This window comes from Sinohyriopsis cumingii, chromosome 16, assembly GCF_028554795.1.
Source record: "Sinohyriopsis cumingii isolate HCF-2022 chromosome 16, ASM2855479v2, whole genome shotgun sequence".
NCBI classification, from domain to species: Eukaryota; Metazoa; Mollusca; class Bivalvia; order Unionida; family Unionidae; genus Sinohyriopsis; species Sinohyriopsis cumingii.
Genome location: NC_142976.1, coordinates 32861232 through 32885701, shown reverse-complemented (window position 1 = coordinate 32885701; position 24470 = coordinate 32861232). Strand labels below are relative to the sequence as shown.

The 24470-nt window shown below is 38.6% G+C and overlaps 1 protein-coding gene across 1 annotated transcript in view; it reads left to right on the top strand.

Annotated features, from left to right (window-relative positions):
- Window positions 1–24470, top strand: part of LOC149780171 (uncharacterized) — a 48301-nt gene that overhangs the window by 1761 nt on the left and 22070 nt on the right. The window lies entirely within an intron of this gene.

Here is a 24470-nt window from a genome sequence, read left to right as displayed (position 1 = left end):
TTCTTAATTTACTCTTGGATGAAAATTTCTTATTTATAACCGATTTCATAATTTAAAAAAAATCAAATCCAGCGTCTGATATGTAACCCATTGTTATTTCTGGTACGATAACGGTGTTTTTCGTCCTTATATTAAAATGGCCTGTCCAAAAGGAGTATCATTCTATCTATTTAGACAATTATTTTGAGAACCTAATGTGTTTGAACTAATTCTGGGTAGTAGTGTTTAAGGCTTGGACGAAATAGTCAGACACATTCCAGATCCAACAAATGACCATTTGGTATAATTCACATATTAATAAAGGAGAAAAATAAATATTCTATAATAGTATATTATATTAATAAACTAGTAGAAGAAAACTGAAATTTCCTACATTTTGACAGTTTTCACTAACTGTGTTCGTTACCACTTGATAATAATGATTTCTTGGGGTATTTTAAATCTAGGTATCTCCAATGTATGAATTTCGATGAATAAACTGAACTTAAGAAATGCAAGTAAACTTTAGATGTCTTTGCTTCCTCATACTTGTTTGGATAATTAAAGATGAGAAAGATTCGGAAATATCTGTCTAAATTAAAGTAATTTTATCTGCTAGATCTAATTAGTACATCATACAAAATTAGTTTCTGTGGTAAGCTGCCGAAAACCATTTAATCTTTTTTTTTTGTAGCGTTATTTCACACAATCGTTTTGACTGGTATTGCATTCATGATTAGTAAAAAATATGAAAATGTACACAGATTTAGTCTTTCAAACCAAAAACTGCTTCCTTGCGTAATTGATGATAAAATTAAGCAAATGACGTTCTACATTTTCAGTAACTCAGTCCAAATCATCAACTATATATATGCACATATACACACATATATTTGTGCCAACACGTAACTACAGAAACAGTCTCCAAACATCTTGAGCTAATCAAGCTCTTCGTAAGATGTTGATATAAAACGTAAACATCTTAAATACTTTATGAAATCATATGGCACGTAAACGTAAAAATCTAAGATATATAATGAAATCATATGTCACGTAAACGTAAATATATTAGATATATAATGAAATCATATGTCACGTAAACGTAAATATATTAGATATATAATGAAATCATATGTCACGTAAACGTAAATATATTAGATACATAATATAATCATGTCACGTAAACGTAAATATCTTAGATGCATAATGAAATCATATGGCACGTAAACGTAAACATCTTAGATATATAATGAAATCATGTCACGTAAACGTAAATATCTTAGATATATAACGAAATCATATGTCACGTAAACGTAAATATATTAGATGCATAATATAATCATATGTCACGTAAACGTAAATATCTTAAATTCATAATGAAATCATATGTCACGTAAACGTAAATATCTTAAATACATAATGAAATCATATGTCACGTAAACGTAACTATCTCATATATATATATAATGAAATCATATGGCATGTAAATGTAAATATCTTAGATATATAATGAAATCATATGGCACGTAAACGTAAACATCTTAGATACATAATGAAATCACATGGCACGTAAACGTAAATATCTTAAATACATAATGAAATCATATGTCACGCAAACGTAAATATCTTAGATATATAATGAAATCATATGTCACGTAAACGTAAATATCTTAAATACATAATGAAATCATATGTCACGTAAACGTAAATATCTTAAATACATAATGAAATCGTATGTCACGTAAACGTAAATATATTAGATACATAATATGATCATATGTCACATAAACGTAAATATCTTAAATACATAATGAAATCATATGTCACGTAAACGTAAATATCTTAGATATATAATGAAATCATATGTCACGTAAACGTAAACATATTAGATACATAATATGATCATATGTCACGTAAACGTAAATATCTTAAATACATAATGAAATCATATGTGACGTAAACGTAACTATCTTAGATACATAATGAAATCATATGGCACGTAAACGCAAAGGTCTTAGATACATAATGAAATCATATGGCACGTAAACGTAAACATCTTAGATATATAATGAAATCATATGGCACGTAAACGCAAAGATCTTAGATATATAATGAAGTCATATGGCACGTAAACGTAAACATCTTAGATATATAATGGAATCATATGGCACGTAAACGCAAAGATCTTCGATATATAATGGAATCATTTGGCACGTAAACGTAAACATCTTAGATATATAATGGAATCATATGGCACGTAAACGTAAACCTCTTAGATATATAATGGAATCATATGGCACGTAAACGCACAGATCTTAGATATATAATGAAATCATATGGCACGTAAACGCAGAGATCTTAGATATACAATGAAGTCATATGGCACGTAAACGTAAACATCTTAGATACATAATGAAATCATATGGCACGTAAACGTAAAAAACTTAGATATATAATGAAATCATATGGCACGTAAACGCAAAGATTATATATATATATATATATATATATATATATATATATATATATATATATATATATATATATATATATATATATATATATATATATATATATATAATCATATGGCACGTAAACGTAAATAACTTAGATATATAATGGAATCATTTGGCACGTAAACGCAAAGATCTTAGATATATAATGGAATCATATGGCACGTAAACGCAAAGATCTTAGATATATAATGGAATCATATGGCACGTAAACGCAAAGATCTTAGATATATAATGAAATGATATGGCACGTACCAATCCTTTTATGTGCACTGGATTTTGCATGTGATCGCGTGTGTGAAGGACTGATTGAGTAAATGCAACAAACATATACTGAACATTGCAACACTAGTTCCCAACAAGCCAATGCGCGTTAAAATATCATTGAGTCTGTGTCGAAACAGAGACTAGACACAACAGCGTTTAAATTAACGTTTTCATGACTTTTTGTAATAGAACTAAAATTTGAATCTTACTGGGTACGCCACCTTTGCATAGAAACCAAACTGCTTTCTACAAATAAGACTACAAAAAAGAATATCCAAACGCAAGTAAAGTCATTATCTTTGCATAGCCACCGCTACTTCGATTACATAATTCATTCCGTTTGCTCATTATTCCCTTACTCACCTACAGTTACTATCAATTTTTGATGTTCTTCATTGCGTTATTGTTGATATGGTCATTACTCACATTAAAGAAACAGTGAAATGCCCAGTATATAATATACGAGAACACCCATTTTACACTGGCGATTGTCCTTCGAGTTCAAAGATGACAGTGACAACAGTAGTAAATGGGGTTAGATTAGCGACAATGGGAATTAGCATTACAGAGACCCCTGGGTCAGATTAGCGACAATGGAAATTTAACATGGCGAAAAATCGTGGGTCAGATTAGCGACAAGGGAAATTAACATGGAACTATAGTGTGGGTCTGTCTAGCGACAAGGCGAAATTAACATGGGGAATAGAGTTTGGGCTTGTCTAGGGACAAGGGGAATGGAACAGGGGACTATAGTGTGGGTCTGTCTAGGGACAATGGGAATTTAACATGGGGAATAGATCGTGGGACTGTCTAGGGACAATGGGAAATTTAACATTACGGAAACCCCTGGGGGATATAGCCTCAAGGGAATTTAACATATGGAAATTGAACATGGTGGATCTGTATAGCGTCAAGGGGAATTGAACATGGTGGGACTATCTAGGGACAATGATGGTAGAGGGTCAAACACAACAGAGACAGAAACATACATACACTAGTACAAGCGTGGGATTTATATATAAAGCATTACCAAGACCTGAAATCTTGCTGGGGTGTTCAAAAATTTGCATAATTGTAATGATGCTATAAATAGCTATAATCAAGGAAATGCTCAACGACAAAATGGATGTGACTAAAAGTAACGCTAAAATGACGAAATTGTCCCAGAATTTAAAGGAAAATAAACATATCCCCGAAAATTAAGTTACAATGGTTTAGACTAAAATGGATAAAATTAGTAACTACTTACAATATCAACTTCTGTGACGATCGTGAATAAATACCTATGTATCTATAATCAGCTGAAATTCCTATGAAATCACACTATCTATTTATAGCTCCAACTTGTGGGTTTTTTCCTTTGGAAAATCCCACTATCTTTTTATAGCCTCAGCTTGAGTGACGTTCCTGTTTATGAATTCTAGTATATATATATAGCTACAAAATGTGGAAATCCCCAAGTCGATATTTATAGTCTCAAAATTTCCACCCTCAGTGACGTCACTGTACTGAACACTAGGGGATAAATGTCAACAGTGTTGCAAGTGGCTGACCTGAATACACGCTACTGCAGGTAGGTAGGTAGAGTGTATCTGATAGGGATAAAGTGAGTTTTTATAGGGACAAACAGAGACCAATACACACACACACACACGCAAACACACACACAACGTACGCGCGCAGACATACGCACACACACACACACACACACACACACACACAGAGGGAAGAGGAAAAAACAAACCCCAAATATACTATCAATACAGAAGGGAGATAACACAAACCCCAAATAAACTATCAACACAAACGTACGCGAACGCATACAAACCCCAAATATACTATTCACACAACGTCGCTAACGCATACAAACCCCAAATATACTATCCACACTGGGGAGGAAGAAGAAAAAACAACCAAATATACGATCTACACAACGTACGCGAACACACACACACACACACACACACACACACACACACACAGACACACACACACACACACACACTCACACACAGAGGGAAGAGGAAAAAACAAACCCCAAATATACTATCAACACAGAAGGGAGATAACACAAACCCCAAATAAACTATCCACACAAACGTACGCGAACGCATACAAACCCCAAATATACTATCAACACAGAAGGGAGATAATACAAACCCCAAATAAACTATCCACACAAACGTACGCGAACGCATACAAACCCCAAATATGCTATCCACACTCGGGAGGAAGAAGAAAAAAACAACCAAATATACGATCTACACAACGTACGCGAACAAACACACACACACACACATACACACACACAGAGGGAAGAGTCAAAAACAAACCCCAAATATACTTTCAACACAGAAGGGAGATAATACAAACTCCAAATAAACTATCAACACAAACGTACGCGAACGCATACAAACCCCAAATATACTATTCACACAACGTCGCTAACGCATACAAACCCCAAATATGCTATCCACACTCGGGAGGAAGAAGAAAAAACAACCAAATATACGATCTACACAACGTACGCGAACACACACACACACACACACACACACACACACACTCACACACAGAGGGAAGAGGAAAAAACAAACCCCAAATATACTATCAACACAGAAGGGAGATAATACAAACCCCAAATAAACTATCCACACAAACGTACGCGAACGCATACAAACCACAAATATACTATCAACACAGAAGGGAGATAATACAAACCCCAAATAAACTATCCACACAAACGTACGCGAACGCATACAAACCCCAAATATACTATTCACACAACGTCGCTAACGCATACAAACCCCAAATATGCTATCCACACTCGGGAGGAAGAAGAAAAAAACAACCAAATATACGATCTACACAACGTACGCGAACAAACACACACACACACACACACACACACACACACACACAGAGGGAAGAGTCAAAAACAAACCCCAAATATACTATCAACACAGAAGGGAGATAATACAAACCCCAAATAAACTATCAACACAAACGTACGCGAACGCATCCAAACCCCAAATATACTATTCACACAACGTCGCTAACGCATACAAACCCCAAATATGCTATCCACACTCGGGAGGAAGAAGAAAAAACAACCAAATATACGATCTACACAACGTACGCGAACACACACACACACACACACACACACACACACTCACACACAGAGGGAAGAGGAAAAAACAAACCCCAAATATACTATCAACACAGAAGGGAGATAATACAAACCCCAAATAAACTATCCACACAAACGTACGCGAACGCATACAAACCACAAATATACTATCACACAGAAGGGAGATAATACAAACCCCAAATAAACTATCCACACAAACGTACGCGAACGCATACAAACCCCAAATATACTATCAACACAGAAGGGAGATAATACAAACCCCAAATAAACTATCCACACAAACGTACGCGAACGCATACAAACCCCAAATATACTACTCACACAACGTCGCTAACGCATACAAACCCCAAATATGCTATCCACACTCGGGAGGAAGAAGAAAAAAAAACAACCAAATATACGATCTACACAACGTACGCGAACACACACACACACACACAGACACACACACACACACACACACTCACACACAGAGGGAAGAGGAAAAAACAAACCCCAAATATACTATCAACACAGAAGGGAGATAATACAAACCCCAAATAAACTATCCACACAAACGTACGCGAACGCATACAAACCCCAAATATACTATCAACACAGAAGGGAGATAATACAAACCCCAAATAAACTATCCACACAAACGTACGCGAACGCATACAAACCCCAAATATGCTATCCACACTCGGGAGGAAGAAGAAAAAAACAACAAAATATACGATCTACACAACGTACGCGAACAAACACACACACACACACATACACACACACAGAGGGAAGAGTCAAAAACAAACCCCAAATATACTATCAACACAGAAGGGAGATAATACAAACCCCAAATAAACTATCAACACAAACGTACGCGATCGCATCCAAACCCCAAATATACTATTCACACAACGTCGCTAACGCATACAAACCCCAAATATGCTATCCACACTCGGGAGGAAGAAGAAAAAACAACCAAATATACGATCTACACAACGTACGCGAACACACACACACACACACTCACACACAGAGGGAAGAGGAAAAAACAAACCCCAAATATACTATCAACACAGAAGGGAGATAATACAAACCCCAAATAAACTATCCACACAAACGTACGCGAACGCATACAAACCACAAATATACTATCACACAGAAGGGAGATAATACAAACCCCAAATAAACTATCCACACAAACGTACGCGAACGCATACAAACCCCAAATATACTACTCACACAACGTCGCTAACGCATACAAACCCCAAATATGCTATCCACACTCGGGAGGAAGAAGAAAAAAAAACAACCAAATATACGATCTACACAACGTACGCGAACACACACACACACACACAGACACACACACACACACACACACTCACACACAGAGGGAAGAGGAAAAAACAAACCCCAAATATACTATCAACACAGAAGGGAGATAATACAAACCCCAAATAAACTATCCACACAAACGTACGCGAACGCATACAAACCCCAAATATACTATCAACACAGAAGGGAGATAATACAAACCCCAAATAAACTATCCACACAAACGTACGCGAACGCATACAAACCCCAAATATGCTATCCACACTCGGGAGGAAGAAGAAAAAAACAACAAAATATACGATCTACACAACGTACGCGAACAAACACACACACACACACATACACACACACAGAGGGAAGAGTCAAAAACAAACCCCAAATATACTATCAACACAGAAGGGAGATAATACAAACCCCAAATAAACTATCAACACAAACGTACGCGAACGCATCCAAACCCCAAATATACTATTCACACAACGTCGCTAACGCATACAAACCCCAAATATGCTATCCACACTCGGGAGGAAGAAGAAAAAACAACCAAATATACGATCTACACAACGTACGCGAACACACACACACACACACTCACACACAGAGGGAAGAGGAAAAAACAAACCCCAAATATACTATCAACACAGAAGGGAGATAATACAAACCCCAAATAAACTATCCACACAAACGTACGCGAACGCATACAAACCACAAATATACTATCACACAGAAGGGAGATAATACAAACCCCAAATAAACTATCCACACAAACGTACGCGAACGCATACAAACTCCAAATATACTACTCACACAACGTCGCTAACGCATACAAACCCCAAATATGCTATCCACACTCGGGAGGAAGAAGAAAAAAAAACAACCAAATATACGATCTACACAACGTACGCGAACACACACACACACACACAGACACACACACACACACACACACTCACACACAGAGGGAAGAGGAAAAAACAAACCCCAAATATACTATCAACACAGAAGGGAGATAATACAAACCCCAAATAAACTATCCACACAAACGTACGCGAACGCATACAAACCCCAAATATACTATCAACACAGAAGGGAGATAATACAAACCCCAAATAAACTATCCACACAAACGTACGCGAACGCATACAAACCCCAAATATGCTATCCACACTCGGGAGGAAGAAGAAAAAAACAACAAAATATACGATCTACACAACGTACGCGAACAAACACACACACACACACATACACACACACAGAGGGAAGAGTCAAAAACAAACCCCAAATATACTATCAACACAGAAGGGAGATAATACAAACCCCAAATAAACTATCAACACAAACGTACGCGATCGCATCCAAACCCCAAATATACTATTCACACAACGTCGCTAACGCATACAAACCCCAAATATGCTATCCACACTCGGGAGGAAGAAGAAAAAACAACCAAATATACGATCTACACAACGTACGCGAACACACACACACACACACTCACACACAGAGGGAAGAGGAAAAAACAAACCCCAAATATACTATCAACACAGAAGGGAGATAATACAAACCCCAAATAAACTATCCACACAAACGTACGCGAACGCATACAAACCACAAATATACTATCACACAGAAGGGAGATAATACAAACCCCAAATAAACTATCAACACAAACGTACGCGAACGCATACAAACCCCAAATATACTATCAACACAGAAGGGAGATAATACAAACCCCAAATAAACTATCCACACAAACGTACGCGAACGCATACAAACCCCAAATATACTATTCACACAACGTCGCTAACGCATACAAACCCCAAATATGCTATCCACACTCGGGAGGAAGAAGAAAAAAAACAACCAAATATACGATCTACACAACGTACGCGAACACACACACACACACACAGACACACACACACACACACACACACACACACACACACACACTCACACACAGAGGGAAGAGGAAAAAACAAACCCCAAATATACTATCAACACAGAAGGGAGATAATACAAACCCCAAATAAACTATCCACACAAACGTACGCGAACGCATACAAACCACAAATATACTATCAACACAGAAGGGAGATAATACAAACCCCAAATAAACTATCCACACAAACGTACGCGAACGCATACAAACCCCAAATATACTATCAACACAGAAGGGAGATAATACAAACCCCAAATAAACTATCCACACAAACGTACGCGAACGCATACAAACCCCAAATATGCTATCCACACTCGGGAGGAAGAAGAAAAAAACAACCAAATATACGATCTACACAACGTACGCGAACAAACACTCACACACACACATACATACACACAGAGGGAAGAGTCAAAAACAAACCCCAAATATACTATCAACACAGAAGGGAGATAATACAAACCCCAAATAAACTATCAACACAAACGTACGCGAACGCATCCAAACCCCAAATATACTATTCACACAACGTCGCTAACGCATACAAACCCCAAATATGCTATCCACACTCGGGAGGAAGAAGAAAAAACAACCAAATATACGATCTACACAACGTACGCGAACACACACACACACACACACACACACACTCACACACAGAGGGAAGAGGAAAAAACAAACCCCAAATATACTATCAACACAGAAGGGAGATAATACAAACCCCAAATAAACTATCCACACAAACGTACGCGAACGCACACAAACCACAAATATACTATCACACCGAAGGCAGATAATACAAACCCCAAATAAACTATCCACACAAACGTACGCGAACGCATACAAACCCCAAATATACTATCAACACAGAAGGGAGATAATACAAACCCCAAATAAACTATCCACACAAACGTACGCGAACGCATACAAACCCCAAATATACTATTCACACAACGTCGCTAACGCATACAAACCCCAAATATGCTATCCACACTCGGGAGGAAGAAGAAAAAAAACAACCAAATATACGATCTACACAACGTACGCGAACAAACACACACACACACATACACACACACAGAGGGAAGAGGCAAAAACAAACCCCAAATATACTATCAACACAGAAGGGAGATAATACAAACCCCAAATAAACTATCCACACAAACGTACGCGAACGCATACAAACCCCAAATATACTATCAACACAGAGTGAAGAAGAAAAAGTTTTTTGAAAGCACCTAAGCCCTCACCTGCAATGACCAACTCTGCCAAACACCTACACCCCACCCCCACTCCCAACACTACAAAACCCATTTAACCCGTTATTTTATGGCATCAGTGTGTGATTTAGGAAACATCAAGACACAAAATGATGGATGAATAGACTGACTATTGTTTACCGACTTGCATGCCTAAAGAGCGTGCGTGAAGGAAAACATCCTTCCATTTCAATTCTAACTAAAACATGATCCAGAGGGATAGAGAGAGGTGAAAGAGCACAATTTCATAAAGTGTGAGTAAAAACAAAACACGCCATCCTTATTATACAATGTCAAGACCAAGAGACACTTACGTTTTCTTTCTGGTCTATTCTCTTTTAGAAGGTAGTATGAAATTTCACATCAGGGCCAACGCATCGGCTCACATTGTCAATTTTTCCATTTCCATGTCTTTACTGGCACAAGTTCTTCATCGTCTTCAATTTCTTCTTCTTCTGAATCCCTCTTCTCTGTTTCGTCTTGTTTTTGTTTCTTCTCTTTTCTCGTAGGGCACTCTGAATTCCAGTGTCCTTTCTCCTGACAACGATATTAGGTATCTTGACTTTTGTCTCTCTTTCTTAGACGAAGCAGGTATTCTGGAGACAAATACCCATTTACCTTTGCAGATATAGCAAACTTCATTAGCACTTACACACTTTCGTATGACTCTCATCAAATCAACGATCAAAAGAGTAAGTTTTGTTGCCACTTTCGCATGTGAATTATGCTTTCGTATGACTTTTAGCAAATATTTGACCAGCAGGTCGATCTGTGCTGACTCTTCCATCTTCTTGATCGTTTGAGAGCGGAATGAATACTCTGACGCTAAGACACTCTCCTTATATACAGGGACCTGCTGCGTATGAAACCTAGTCAAATGTAATTTTGCAATAAGATGAAACGATTTCATTGAGGAAGTAAAAAGCAATGATGTACCGTTGTTTCTTTTTCTTCAAAATTGTTTCGTTTCTTTTTTCTTTTTTTTTTGAACAAATCTAAGCACTAATATAGAGAAAAAAGAAACGAAACAATTTTGAAGAAAAAGAAACAACTGAATTTTGAATTCAGGTTTCTCTCTGTTTATAATTTTTTTCAAGTTGATGGTGCATGACAGAGTACATTCGCCTACCTTTCCAAAGTGAGAGGCATTTCTTCACATGTCATTGCCTTTGTTAAATTCGGTTTCATTGGTTAGTTATCGTTAATCTTTAATTTTTTTCATGCATTTCTTTTTGATAGAAGATTTAAGGCTTTCTATTGTTGTAACGGTATTTATGTTGTTTAGTCTGTTGATGAAATTATCTATAGCAAAGTGCTTAAGATTTTTCAGTTTCTTTTATTATTTCAAGCCCTACAAAAGGAGACCAAGTTTGTCTTCAAAGACGATTGAAACTCTAAATTACACGGGCGTGAAGGAAAACATCGTTGTGTTTGATCTAATCATGCTTGCCGTATCTCTTTGTGTTTTAGAGGTCATATTTCTTCTTCAGTAAATACACGCATCAATAGACAGACAGTTTGGGTCATCATCCTTGAGTTTCACTGTACTTTCGGTTCTTTACTTCATACAAGCCCCAAATTTATTAGTTTGAAAACGAAAAGATAACATGCCCCTCAATACTGTAACACGTCTGTTCTGACTCTACCGATGTGAGTGTGAGTGTTTATGTCGAAATGTTTAAGTGAGATATAAAAAAATGGTCAGTTTGAAAACGCGAACCAATACGGTGCGCTCAGTATTTTGATGTGGTAAGAGGAAATGGTACAACACACACAAAGAGGGCTTGTAAGTTCACATTTCAGTCTGTCTGCACTGTAATGGTAACAACGCAAGAACATAGGGATTATTATGCCACACAGTCCTAGAACAAAACAATGCATCACCCGTTGTAAGCCATTTCATTGGCTATACTTATTTTCTTACCGCGTTCGCTTCGAATTGACTTGAGTAGCTATTCAGACAGTGACGAGAATGGCCATGCTTTACTGGGTCTATCCTATAGGCGATTTATATAAAAAAAAATATTTTTAAAAATTAAACTAATGCACGAACATTCGTACCATGGGCGATCCCATGGAAATTGTGTCCGTCTTATTGCAAAATACATCAACATTTAATTTAACCGTGCAGATCGCTAGAACAAACCTCTGATAATATACATTTTGAAAAGTGTTGTGTGACACGGATCGCCATTGTCGCTTGGTGTCTGCTTTCTTGTTCGAAAAGAGATCGTTTCGTCTTGACTATAAAAATTTAATTTGACTAAGTTTCACGCACTACTTGAACTCATACATTTACGTTGTAGGTGTAAGCCGTCTTTCTCAGTTTTCTGGAAGTTCCTTTTTGCGTTTCTCAGATATGATACTATTTTTTATGGACCGAACGAAATTTCTTTTGGCGTGAATCAGGACTCGTGGTTTTGTGGCATAATTGGAGAGCATTGATTAAAGCTCAGTTATGTCGTCTTCGAAATCGCTGACACGGATTTGAACTAACACTTCAGGTTTTGTGTGAGGCGATACGGTACATCATTGCTTTTTACTTCCTCAATGAAATCGTTTCATCTTATTGCAAAATTACATTTGACTAGGTTTCATACGCAGCAGGTCCCTGTATATAAGGAGAGTGTCTTAGCGTCAGAGTATTCATTCCGCTCTCAAACGATCAAGAAGATGGAAGAGTCAGCACAGATCGACCTGCTGGTCAAATATTTGCTAAAAGTCATACGAAAGCATAATTCACATGCGAAAGTGGCAACAAAACTTACTCTTTTGATCGTTGATTTGATGAGAGTCATACGAAAGTGTGTAAGTGCTAATGAAGTTTGCTATATCTGCAAAGGTAAATGGGTATTTGTCTCCAAAATACCTGCTTCGTCTAAGAAAGAGAGACAAAAGTCAAGATACCTAATATCGTTGTCAGGAGAAAGGACACTGGAATTCAGAGTGCCCTACGAGAAAAGAGAAGAAACAAAAACAAGACGAAACAGAGAAGAGGGATTCAGAAGAAGAAGAAGTTGAAGACGATGAAGAACTTGTGCCAGTAAAGACATGGAAATGGAAAAATTGACAATGTGAGCCGATGCGTTGGCCCTGATGTGAAATTTCATACTACCTTCTAAAAGAGAATAGACCAGAAAGAAAACGTAAGTGTCTCTTGGTCTTGACATTGTATAATAAGGATGGCGTGTTTTGTTTTTACTCACACTTTATGAAATTGTGCTCTTTCACCTCTCTCTATCCCTCTGGATCATGTTTTAGTTAGAATTGAAATGGAAGGATGTTTTCCTTCACGCACGCTCTTTAGGCATGCAAGTCGGTAAACAATAGTCAGTCTATTCATCCATCATTTTGTGTCTTGATGTTTCCTAAATCACACACTGATGCCATAAAATAACGGGTTAAATGGGTTTTGTAGTGTTGGGAGTGGGGGTGGGGTGTAGGTGTTTGGCAGAGTTGGTCATTGCAGGTGAAGGCTTAGGTGCTTTCAAAAAACTTTTTCTTCTTCACTCTGTGTTGATAGTATATTTGGGGTTTGTATGCGTTCGCGTACGTTTGTGTGGATAGTTTATTTGGGGTTTGTATTATCTCCCTTCTGTGTTGATAGTATATTTGGGGTTTGTTTTTGCCTCTTCCCTCTGTGTGTGTGTATGTGTGTGTGTGTTTGTTCGCGTACGTTGTGTAGATCGTATATTTGGTTGTTTTTTTTCTTCTTCCTCCCGAGTGTGGATAGCATATTTGGGGTTTGTATGCGTTAGCGACGTTGTGTGAATAGTATATTTGGGGTTTGTATGCGTTCGCGTACGTTTGTGTGGATAGTTTATTTGGGGTTTGTATTATCTCCCTTCTGTGTTGATAGTATATTTGGGGTTTGTATGCGTTCGCGTACGTTTGTGTGGATAGTTTATTTGGGGTTTGTATTATCTCCCTTCTGTGTGATAGTATATTTGTGGTTTGTATGCGTTCGCGTACGTTTGTGTGGATAGTTTATTTGGGGTTTGTATTATCTCCCTTCTGTGTTGATAGTATATTTGGGGTTTGTTTTTTCCTCTTCCCTCTGTGTGTGAGTGTGTGTGTGTGTGTGTGTGTGTGTGTGTGTTCGCGTACGTTGTGTAGATCGTATATTTGGTTGTTTTTTCTTCTTCCTCCCGAGTGTGGATAGCATATTTGGGGTTTGTATGCGTTAGCGACGTTGTGTGAATAGTATATTTGGGGTTTGGATGCGTTCGCGTACGTTTGTGTTGATAGTTTATTTGGGGTTTGTATTATCTCCCTTCTGTGTTGATAGTATATTTGGGGTTTGTTTTTGACTCTTCCCTCTGTGTGTATGTATGTGTGTGTGTGTGTGTTTGTTCGCGTACGTTGTGTAGATCGTATATTTGGTTGTTTTTTTCTTCTTCCTCCCGAGTGTGGATAGCATATTTGGGGTTTGTATGCGTTCGCGTACGTTTGTGTGGATAGTTTATTTGGGGTTTGTATTATCTCCCTTCTGTGTTGATAGTATATTTGGGGTTTGTATGCGTTCGCGTACGTTTGTGTGGATAGTTTATTTGGGGTTTGTATTATCTCCCTTCTGTGTTGATAGTATATTTGTGGTTTGTATGCGTTCGCGTACGTTTGTGTGGATAGTTTATTTGGGGTTTGTATTATCTCCCTTCTGTGTTGATAGTATATTTGGGGTTTGTTTTTTCCTCTTCCCTCTGTGTGTGAGTGTGTGTGTGTGTGTGTGTGTGTGTGTGTCTGTGTGTGTGTGTGTGTGTTCGCGTACGTTGTGTAGATCGTATATTTGGTTGTTTTTTCTTCTTCCTCCCGAGTGTGGATTGTATATTTGGGGTTTGTATGCGTTAGCGACGTTGTGTGAATAGTATATTTGGGGTTTGTATGCGTTCGCGTACGTTTGTGTTGATAGTTTATTTGGGGTTTGTGTTATCTCCCTTCTGTATTGATAGTATATTTGGGGTTTGTTTTTTCCTCTTCCCTCTGTGTGTGTGTGTGTGTGTGTGTGTGTGCGTATGTCTGCGCGCGTACGTTGTGTGTGTGTGTGTGTGTGTGTGTGTGTGTGTATTGGTCTCTGTTTGTCCCTATAAAAACTCACTTTATCCCTATCAGATACACTCTACCTACCTACCTGCAGTAGCGTGTATTCAGGTCAGCCACTTGCAACACTGTTGACATTTATCCCCTAGTGTTCAGTACAGTGACGTCACTGACGGTGGAAATTTTGAGACTATAAATATCGACTTGGGGATTTCCACATTTTGTAGCTATATATATATATACTAGAATTCATAAACAGGAGCGTCACTCAAGCTGAGGCTATAAAAAGATAGTGGGATTTTCCAAAGGAAAAAACCCACAAGTTGGAGCTATAAATAGATAGTGGGATTTCATAGGAATTTCAGCTGATTATAGATACATAGGTATTTATTCACGATCGTCACAGAAGTTGATATTGTAAGTAGTTACTAATTTTATCCATTTTAGTCTAAACCATTGTAACTTAATTTTCGGGGATATGTTTATTTTCCTTTAAATTCTGGGACAATTTCGTCATTTTAGCGTTACTTTTAGTCACATCCATTTTGTCGTTGAGCATTTCCTTGATTATAGCTATTTATAGCATCATTACAATTATGCAAATTTTTGAACACCCCAGCAAGATTTCAGGTCTTGGTAATGCTTTATATATAAATCCCACGCTTGTACTAGTGTATGTATGTTTCTGTCTCTGTTGTGTTTGACCCTCTACCATCATTGTCCCTAGATAGTCCCACCATGTTCAATTCCCCTTGACGCTATACAGATCCACCATGTTCAATTTCCATATGTTAAATTCCCTTGAGGCTATATCCCCCAGGGGTTTCCGTAATGTTAAATTTCCCATTGTCCCTAGACAGTCCCACGATCTATTCCCCATGTTAAATTCCCATTGTCCCTAGACAGACCCACACTATAGTCCCCTGTTCCATTCCCTTTGTCCCTAGACAAGCCCAAACTCTATTCCCCATGTTAATTTCCCCTTGTCGCTAGACAGACCCACACTATAGTTCCATGTTAATTTCCCTTGTCGCTAATCTGACCCACGATTTTTCGCCATGTTAAATTTCCATTGTCGCTAATCTGACCCAGGGGTCTCTGTAATGCTAATTCCCATTGTCGCTAATCTAACCCCATTTACTACTGACAACACTAACTGGTTTGGCTACCTGATTGCTCCACGAGGCAAATTTGTGTTCTGAACTACATGTCTGAAAAACACGTGACAGAAAATACCGCTTGGGTTTGCTTGTTCAATCGAAGATTTAATGCCGTTCAAAGAAGCTGATCGAGTTTCTGCATTGCCTCTGCAATTCTTCTGCTTTCAAAGTCTCTGGCTCCATTATCAATGAGACTGCGACAGGTAGAGTGGTCCTGTCCGAGATCTTCCTAGCACTCAAGGTCGATGTCGAAGTGTTTCAAGGATGAACTCATGAAATTGTTGAATAGTTACTACTGACTACCCGGAGATCGCTATTCCTCCAGCTGAGCAGTATATTTTCTTTGGTAGTCGCTCGTCTAACATTCTGATGAGATGGCCTTCCCATCTTTTATTGTGATTTCATAAGTAGAGTATGGATGCTTGAATGCCTGCCCGTGTGGGACTGTATCTATGACTCTGACTTGCATTTTATTTTCATCAATTTAATTAGGCAGACAATGCAACATGGTTCAGATTCTTGGCGTGACATATATACACTATCTAGATTTAGCAAGCATACAACATGGTCGGCAACACAGTCGCTTTGTGGACCTTTTGATTTGTAGGCTGATGTTTCTGTGTTCCCACACTTTCATTAACAATTATAGGGCTGGCTTCATCATGGATGTGGACTTCACGTGACAGGCTGAACATGTCCACTGCCAGGAGGGTTTAGCCTTTTGCTGTTCTGGTAGACCTTAATAAAGGATTTCTTGGTGCAGGTCGGTGCACCACCTCTTTCCATGAGATACTGATTGTGAGCCCGAATTACTACCACCAGTTGAAGAGAAATAGATGATACTGTACTGCATGTCAGGCTCAGGGAAAAGTCTTTAGCAAATATGAGTTCACAAGCGGTCACTTACTATAACTTCGTCTTCGTCTGTAGTCTTTTGAAGACCTTGCCGACAGTCCTGTATGCGATATCAATTCCGGTAGCATAGTCACGTAAGGAATGAGTTAGCATTGCAGTGAACATCATACTGAAGAGGATCGGGGCCAACACATAGCCTTTTCTCTCACCATTGGTGAATAGGAATGATTAGAATTAGTCGCCGTCGTCCACGACACGAGCATGCATACCGTTATAGCATTGCCGAGCCATCATTATGAATTTTTCTAGTCCACCAAATTTTACCGTGATTTTCAAAAGCACTCTACGGCTGACTGTGTCAAAGTCTTTTGGCAGGTTGTCAGATTAATGAATATTGTGTACAGGTTAGAGTTGTATTCCTGGGGTATTTCTCCTCGAGTTGAAGAGCTGGAAATATAATGTCCACGGTCCCTCGTCCGTTAGTGAAGCCCAAATGAGTCTCAGGCATTAGCTCTTGATCATTGTGATGCACAAAACGATTCTGCATAATTCTGTCGCCGATTGTTCTTGGCTATTGACAGCAGGGTGATGACATGATGGTGTTAATTTTCTGTCTGTTGCCATTCCGTTTGTACAAACGAATGTGGATGCATCCTTCTACTCCCAATCCTGGGGTCCACATTGACTGGTGCACCCATTATCCACCACTGTCTTATACATGCATGTCTGAACTTAGTTGCAATATAATGTCGAGACGTTGGAGAGAAGTCGGAATGCAGTGGATTGTCATCAGTTCCTACTGTACATGACCTGATGCCTTGCGCTATCTACACATCTCTTGCCATTTGCTTTTAGAATAGGTATATGAATTTATCTGCTTGACCACCTGTTCCACCGGAAAGTACTTTCCGGATGAAACCAAGTGTACTTGTTCATGCTGGATCAACATTCAGAGGCGGTACCGTCTACAGTTTCATTCTGTAGCAGGCGTAGCCAGACTTAACAAATTTCCACTTTACATATAGAACTGATGGTGCTATAGTTCCTCCCTTTGTAGGTCAATACCAACTAATCTACCACATACTCATGTAAACGTTTATAATTCAAATGCTCTTTTGTGTGTTTTTGGTCGTCTAAGTTTCGTGTTTACCGCTGAGAAAAAAATATTGAGAACCCTAACAATAATTTTACATCCTCATTCCTGACCCAATTTATAGTTTTGCAATCTCCCTCTATCTCTCTTTCTCTCTCAATATATATATATATATATATATATATATATATATATATATATATATATATATATATATATATATATATATATATATATAATGCGAAACATGCGTTAGCAGTTAGCATGTAAGGTTAGTTTTAGGGTTCTCATCAATAAGATTTCTATAATCCATGGATTGAACAGAAGGTGGATGGCATATATAAATCTAATAGAATTCTTTGATAACTTTGTGTATGATACATGAGCAAATACATACAGAATAATTTGTCGATATGAGCTTTTCTTTGTTCTTAGTATTATTGAAAAATAGCATTGTGTTCGAAACGTATTTTCCTTAAATTATATGGCATATGACTATGCGTATTATATTTTGTTATGTATATCTATATTATGTGTGCTAAATTTCGTGTTTATGGATTGCAAGGATCAATTAATAATTAACATATTAAATGCTAATATTTTTTATGATTGTACCTTAAGATGAGATCATATTCTTAAAAACAGTGCGTAGTTTCAAGAACTCCGTGTAAACAGGTTGATGTTATTTCCGGTCACATGTATTCTCGAAACAACCGGCCTCACCTAATTCATAACATTCTACTGGATAAAGTACTGGATCGTGTTTACTGATTGGAGTGCGCTGAAATGAATCATCTACCCTCTATCTGCTTTAACAGTTGCGTCATAGCATATATTTATAACGTTAAGGTAATTTGACCTTCATATCAGTTATTCAGATGGTTTGCCTGAACTGTTGGTAATTTCACCTTCGTATCAGTTATTCAGATGGCTTTGCCTGAACTGTTGGTAATTTCACCTTCATGTCAGTTATTCAGATGGCTTGCACGAATTGTGGGTGCACGAGAAGTTGCCTGGGTGGGCAGTGGAAATGAGTTTAGTCACTTAGGCAGAGTCCCAAACTGAACATGTTTGCTGTCTGATAACGAAACGAAAACATTTCTTGATACACGTTTACACAAAGGAGTTTTTGTGTGTGTGTGTATGTGTGTGTGTGTGATAACGATTAAATACCTCTTTAAAACAATATCTCTTTTAAGTTAAGAGGGCTGCTCAAATGAAGCATTTTGATTGCTAGGATTTGAATATCCTCCATCAATCTCGTAAGACCTATGAGTAAAATATTAAAAAATAAAATAAAAGAATTCATAGTCGTGTCCTATACTCTTAATCTCTATATAATGAATATTGTTAAAAAATTATAATGCTTGTTTAATAGAATGCAAATAATCTTTAATTCAATTGTATGTTCTTTTGTCAAGTGACGAATGCAAAACTCTCCTCCTTAGACACCACTTCTTACTGTCAGGGGGCTAATTTTAACAAATAAATATGTTTAAGATATGTATTGGCTATTTTCATTTGGTTGTTGCATTTTTAGACATCGCTAGAAAGTAAAAGTTGTGGTTGGGTTTCCGAAACGTTACACATGTACATTGGACAAAAAGCCAGGTTATCGTAAGAAAAGAAATTTTTTGCATTTACAAATGCATCTTCTTGTTAAATATGCCAATTTATCCGATCACTGCCGTGTTCATTACATTGATATGCCAAATTATCATACAAGTACCGTGTTATTTACATTTATATGCCCATATCATAATTTTCATATATGTAAAAAGTATAATAGCACGGTATCAACACCCCATGACGTCATAACGTCATGCACGGAAAGGCATTAGGATAGCAGCAGAGGGGGCGAATCGGACATTTTGTCCAATCGTTATTTGGCTTAATTATTACTTTCTGCACTCAACGATCTAGTGTCGTCAGCGCCTGGTAAAAAAAAAACGACGACGTCGTTGGGGGATCGTCGCGTCGTCATTTGGTTTAATTAACACCTTCTGCGCGTAGAATCCCCAGCGTCGTCAGCGTCCGGTAAGCACATCGACGACCGCGTCGATGTCATCGCCCCCTCTGCTGCTAAGTGGTTATTTACAATGAAAATTATTTACAACTAACCGAATATTTGGTCAAGTCCGATACGATATCGTGTCCGAGGATCATGTAAATTTATCGTTACGAATCCATGTGGGGTCGACTGAGCATGACTAAAAAAGTTTCGAAAAACATTAAAGTCCATGTCACCGCCGCACCATGTCTGCCAAATATTTCGTAGCGTGTGTGTATCAACGCCGTTGAATACAGCAAGAATATTGCAGTTATCTCTGATTACTTTTGGAATCTGAGTGTATCGTTGAGTGACATATATCACGTCAGTGTTTTTATGCCTGCCTCTGGAAAATATCCTAGCTGGGTTCTTTTGATTGTCTAACATAACATCATCGTACACGACTAGATTGTTAACGTCGCCATCAATATCATCAATACCCGGTGCATCATTGATATCCGTAATAAACTCAATAACATTCTTTTTAGCGATCGCTGATGCATTCTCGTTGAAATCTTTCAACACCTCGTAGCATCGTTGATCATCTACGCTAGGAGCAACCAAATACAACTTATCCCACTTCATCCATCTCATTATTAAATTGAGTAACAATTGCGTCTTGCCGGATCCAGATGGTCCGATGATAATCATCCGGATCGAGTTTGGTAACGCTGCAACATGCTTAACTGGTTCTCTTGTTTTAGTCGCCGAAAAATCAATTATATTCATATCTCTATACATAAATTATGGATCTATATTGTGTGAAGTGTAGAGTGCGTACTGGCACAAATGATATGACAACCGTTACGACAAGAAATAACAGATCGGCGCTTACTGGTAAGTGTGTACAATGCGGTACAAAGAAATTTAGATTTATTTCTATTAGACCCGGAGATGTTTTAAAAAAAAGCGAGGAGGTGACATCGCAGCCAAATTGGCAAAACTCCCCGGAACACCGTGGGCAAAGTATCCAGGAGAAAAACACCTCCCAGGATATAACTACTGTGGCCCCGGAACACGATTAGATATTAGACTCGATGATCAAAATCAGCCCAAACCCGGTGAGTATCCAATAAACGCTATCGATAAGGCGTGTCATGCTCATGATGTTGCTTACAAAAGTAGCGATCTGCAACAGCGTCATATCGCGGATGTAAAATTAATTCACGCGCTAAATGCTATTCCTGATAAATCCGTCAAAGAAAAATTGGCCTCATGGTTGGTAAAATCGGCTATGAAAGGTAAATTAATGATTGGCGCTGGTAATTAATAACAATCATCCAAGAAAAACGATGGATTCCATCTATTATTCTCCGAGAGGATACTGGAAGGGGAAGGCCGCAATTGGTAAGCTTGCAAGCGCTGCAAAGGTAACAAAGACCACTGCGGCTAATTGGTTATCCAAACAGGCTATATGGCAAATCTATCTACCACCGCCTAAACAAATCAACTTCTCGCGCTTTGATGTCAGCGTACCTAATGAAGTTCATCAGGCTGATATACTATTTCTGCCGCATGACAACGGTTACAAATACGCGCTAACCGTAGTTGATGTTGCGAGTCGATACAAACAAGCGGAACCATTGAAAACAAAGTCAGCAACTGAAGTAGCCGATGCGTTTGAGCGGATTTATCGAAGAGGTCCTCTGCGCTGGCCAAATCTATTACAAGTTGATCCTGGTAGTGAATTTCGCGGCGCTGTTTTATCAACGCTGAAACATCATAGCGTCGCGATACGACGAGGTCATACTGCGCTACATCGTGATCAGGCAATTGTTGAACGATTCAATCGGACTCTCGCTGAACGGTTATTTGGATATCAATACGCGAAGGAATTCATCCAAGAAAAACGATCTCGTGAATGGGTTAAAAGGTTGCCAGGTGTAATTGCAGCGTTAAATAACGAGATTACCCGAGTAATCAACATGAAGCCCAGCGACGCGATTAAATACGAGTATATACCCGGAAAATCAAAAATAAATAGCGTTTCCAAGCCGATTCTCGGCAATGTCACCGTGAGATATCTATATGAACCAGGAGAGCTTGAAGGCGGTAAAAAAAGGGCTACCGATCCTATTTGGAGTGTTACCACACATAACATATCAACGATAACACGATCAACTGGTAGACCACCGATCTACAGACTGGATTCAACTGCTCCTCGGCGCGGATTTACACGCGAGCAACTACAAGTGATACCTGACGATACTCAATTGCCCCCGCGTGGCCTTAACTAGCGCCGTTGCGTCTATTGCACTCAAGACAGGTCAACCTCACATTGTTTTTGACATGACCGAGACTGTTATCGATCCTGTCCACGGTAAATTGGCGAGCGTCTTTATCCGAATAACGCCAACTCATTATACAATTGCAACTCGCGCAGTGATTATTCTGTTGTTGTCGTAACGCAATTATTAATTCGGCATCAATATCAAAACGCCGCTGTTTTTTTTTATCCTGTTGGCGGTAACCCGAGAGTTTTCTATTAATGACGCTTGCATCGATAATGTCGTTGTCGTTGGTGACTCCGTCAGTGACTCCGTCACCGGCTTCGTCAATAACAATTCTTCGAAGCTGATTTATTCTCCGTACTCGGGACACTGCAAGATAGACTAGATTTGACCATTCGATGCGATTATCAACCATCCAAACAATTGTGTCCGTGATGGTTAGTCCCTGCGAGGAATGTATTGTTGTTGCGTATCCTAGCGTCCACGGGGATTTATCAGCACGTAGCGCGTCCTCAACGACGCTGATATCAACGAGCACAATATCATTCAGCACGAGAATTTGTTTTTCTGTCCGGCCCGGGATTTCAACTTCAATGTTCTGCCGCCGTGTGTCCGCGGGTCTATAACATAACGGCACTGGACGCGTTGGAAACTTTTCCTTATGCAAAGTAAACAACCTCCGCTGAAGTGTGTCTCTGACTATCTTTCTACTCGCTACAATCAAATCGTTTGGTCTCCATGTTTCCCAGAATTCATTTAACGGCGTTTCCGGAATCACCTCGCGGATTATTTCACACTGAATTCTATCCGGCTGTAATCTGATTAATTTTTTAACCTCGCGCAGTTGTTCATCAAGTGCTCGGTAATCAGTATCGGTTTCTTCATAATAGTCCACAAAACCCCTTAACCAATCATGTGGACCCTCGCCGACAAATGGTGGTGGTTGGCCATGGTCGCCACACATGATTACCGCTGTATTCGCGCGCAGCAACCAATCAAGAAACATTTGTAAAGTATCTAACGAAACAGTACATATCTCATCCCAAATGATAACCCCAGGAATAAATTTTTCACCCATTCGATCAGGAGTCCACTCACCGCCGCTGTATCGAAAAAAGCTGTGATAAGTAACGGCGTCAACATTTCGTTGTTTTATCTCTCGCGCTAGTCTATGGGTCGGTGTAAGCACGATTATACTTGCCCGCGTTCGAAATAATTCAATTGCCCGAGTCGTCTTTCCTGACCCGCCACAGCCGCTTAAATAAACTGTTTTATATCTACAAATTGGATCAGAACACGGTGGTGCATTAGACCATTCTGACAATTTATCACCGCGTAAGTAGTTGTTCTCAACGGTGACATCTGCTGACGGGGAATAATCGCGTCGTATTTCATTTTTAATTCTCCATGTACCCCAACTCTCGTCCGGACTAGTAAACTCGGCTACGTTTTCCTTATACGCTACGTCTATATAAAATGAATCAACGGCTACTCTAACCGCGGTATCGGGGAATCTATTTATCATCGAGAATAAATTGATAGCGGCATAACCCAGCATAGACGCCCTCAAATGTGGATACGCCGGGCTGTCTCCGTCGCTGTAGGTAACA